Source organism: Belonocnema kinseyi, chromosome 1, assembly GCF_010883055.1.
Source record: "Belonocnema kinseyi isolate 2016_QV_RU_SX_M_011 chromosome 1, B_treatae_v1, whole genome shotgun sequence".
Lineage (NCBI taxonomy): Eukaryota > Metazoa > Arthropoda > Insecta > Hymenoptera > Cynipidae > Belonocnema > Belonocnema kinseyi.
In genome coordinates, this window is record NC_046657.1 from 176,400,031 (window position 1) to 176,403,476 (window position 3,446).

At 31.8% G+C, this 3,446-nt stretch overlaps 1 long non-coding RNA gene across 1 annotated transcript; it reads left to right on the plus strand.

The window, feature by feature from the left end:
- Positions 1 to 1,330: 1,330 nt before the first annotated feature.
- LOC117182737 lies at positions 1,331 to 1,891 on the plus strand. The gene is made up of 3 exons (XR_004468336.1): positions 1,331 to 1,390; positions 1,499 to 1,633; positions 1,724 to 1,891. It is a non-coding gene; the product is annotated as an uncharacterized LOC117182737 (long non-coding RNA).
- The last annotated feature ends 1,555 nt before the right edge of the window (positions 1,892 to 3,446 follow it).

Genomic DNA, 3,446 nt, shown 5'->3' on the forward strand with positions numbered 1-3,446 from the left:
CCTTGGAGGAGATTATGTTGAGAAATAAAAAAAAAAAATTCTTAAAAACGTTGTTTTTCTTGGTCAGGCCGGAAACTTATCAATCCACCCTCGTAATTATAAAGTAAAAACTAATATTATGTTTATGTTTTATAGTTTTCTACAATAAATATCTAAAACGCTTTACGAATTTCGAGAAAAGCCGTAAAAATGTTCTAAATTTCCGAATAAACTTGAGAGTTAGAGAAACGTAATTCCTAAATATAAGATTTTCCTGAACCCCTACAGTTAGCTAATTCCTGAGATTTTTTCCTCAGCCGTAAGTTTTGACACTACTTACGACGTATATAATTGTATTTACATCAAATAATTTATTTCAGCCTATATAACCTTATCACGAGAATTAATGGCTTGTAAGGACAAATTAAATGAACTTCTCATTCTCAATAAAGAGAAAGTATGTAGGTGCGGAAAACGATTGAACGATTCTTATGATGGAGAGGAGCACAGGCGGAGCACAGGAACGCTACGGCTTTCGTGAGTACAAAATTATTTTGTTTATTAACATAAATATTTGTGGGAATCCAATCATACATAAAAGCTGGGCTGGTCATTGCAGTCGGTAATTTTTAAGAAAAACCTAAAGCAATTAAATTAATTTTTGATAGTTGTAACATATTACTGAAATTGAGTTTGGATATCAAAGTTTCATATTAATGTAAACATTGTTTAACTAATTATAAAGGCATTATAGATGCAATCTCTTGTAGAGATAATGAAATTTAACTAAATTGCGTAGCCGATATCTCTCAATTTGCATGTACAATGTACTTAATTACGTTAATGATTTCAACTAAATTCTTTTTAAAAAATTCCGCATTATGATTTAGCAGCAAATATGCAAATCTTTTCAGCGGCTTCTCTTTTTTATCTAAGTTCATAATGCCTTCATAAGGACTTGTATCACGTCGAAACATTTTGGCAAGTAATAAAATTTAATTTTGAACATAAAAAACCAGTATAGGCATCAACAAAATTCATTGTCTTTTTTCAGGGAATTGACGTTACAAGGCTATTGTTTAAAAATACTTTAAGATTAAAAATATAAATAAAAGTAATAAGTCTCGAGAAGATGCATTCCTTATAATGAATTCAATCGTTTTAGGAAAAATTAACTGAACCATCAATTTACTTCATTTTTTCAAAGCTTTAGAACTTAATTTTAATTTTTAATTTTAGGCGAATTCTGTGAAGAATAGAGGTGGAAAGAATACTCCTATCGCAGTGAGACTAGCAATACAAAGAATGATGGCAAGCGAATTTTGCCTTCAGTTTAGTTGGTCAGGAAAAAGTAATAGCGGGAAACGTAAGAGGACTTTTGAACCAACGACTGTTCGTAAACTGTTTGTGGGTAGGTTTAATTGCGATTAAATACATTGCTTTAATGTGTTTTATTGTTTTGCGTGTGCAGGTGTGTGTAGTTTTATTCGTAAAATAATATTAACTTTTCGTATTGCAGAAGCGATTTTATCATGCAGACGAGGCGAAGAGGATGCAACTGAGGAAATAATAATTAGTGCATTAAAAGATTGGTTTCAAAGAGCCCACGCGCGAGTCAATATTGATATACCGAGAGATGAAAAGAATGCGGCTTGTATGTATCATCTTTATTTCCTGACTAACAAAGCCATTGAAAAAAGCCTTTCTTTCACACATATCATATTTTAATTCAACTCATTTGCAGGTCTTCGAAATTAAAAAACGATAAGCTTTTGGTCGCAATCTGCTTTGAAAACCACTGTTCTGAAGAAGGAATGCTAAGGAAGAATCGCGAGATGTATATTTTGTTTTCTAATTAAACTATTCACTGATGAGGCGTGCGCATAAATAGTAATGCGCCATTTTTAGTTACAATATTAACACTAAGGCATTTTTTAAGTCACCAAAATAATGTTTCATCATTTACTTTCATCCTTTATTATTTCTTTTTATTCTTTAAAGCATAAGTTTTCCCCAAAGTTTTCCATACTTAAAACCTGTTTTCTTATGAATGGAAAGACAATGTCTAGAATTTCTAAATATTCTTCTGTTATATAACAAATAAAAACTGATTTTTGTGAAGCAAAATTATAAATTTTCACATGTTTAATTTTTTGTAGCTTTATTTAGATTTGAAAAATCGTTTTATGTAGCTGAACTGTAACTGAAGTTTTACGAAGGTTACTTGTAATCTTTCTGATTGAGGCCTTGCCATACTCGTGCGATTCCTGCTTTAACAAGGTTTTGTCGCAACAGCTCACGTCCAGATGAAATTGCATATCTAGTTGAAAATTTTTGAAAGTAAAGAAAGGACATTAAGGAAAGTTTGTGTAGTCCTAAATTCTTTCGTAATTATAAAAATGTATTACTATACGGATATTCCTTATTGTTTTTAGCTAATTTGTTAAATTTTTCGGTAGACATCTCATTTTACTTCGACGTGAGCTGTTATGAAAAAAATGTCAGTACGATATGTCCTTAAATATAATTCTTCGTGTCACCCAAGCCCAGCATATTGAGGACGTTTAAAGAACATTTTTCTGTAATAAATGGGCTTTAAAATGTACAGGTGACTAGTTTATGCATTTATATTGAATGTGAGATCTTAGTACTGGATAATTGAAATGTATTAACTCCTTATTGTAATAATTTCATTTTCAGGTTAGTGATTTTTGGACAATGTCACTTAATAATATTCTTAGAAGTTATATTATGTATTTTATTGAAACATAAAGACTAAATGGTTTAAGCATTTTAACCGAGATTTCGTTCTTGATACTATTTCCCGCACATCAACAATGGGAAATTGCCAGTATTAACCATTGGGTTAAGAATGGCCCAATACCGGCAACCGATGGTATCATAACTCATTCACTTACTTACATTGGCAAATTTTGGACAATGCTAAGAATTGGTAGCCATTCATCTAACATAACATGGATAACTTGGCTGCCATTGACGGAACAGTGATTGAAACAAACATGAGTCAAGCTTAGAAAAGAATTTCACCAGTATAAATAATAATTTTTGATGAAATCTCATTTGTTCCCAATGCTTCGTCTATGAACGGAAGTCGAGTTAGCCATATTTTCGAAAAAATTGGGCTGTTGTAGTTACCAACTTTGAACCATGAATGGCTGCCAAGTTTGGGCATTAGCAATATCATTTCAAGCTTCGGACAATGATGACCTTGGACTGACAGTCAATCTTGTGCGCATATTGGGCTCCGAACCTTAGGCCTAGTAAGAGCCCGTGATAAAGTTTTTACTGTGTTGTGAATATACTACAGTCATCTAGTGGATATTTGCAGAATATTCCTACAAGGCAGGTATGTTTATATTCCTTGAATATCCATAAGATATCCTGGATATTTTTTGGATATTTAAATGTCTAGCATGAGATATCTAGAAAATTACAATATCTCACGT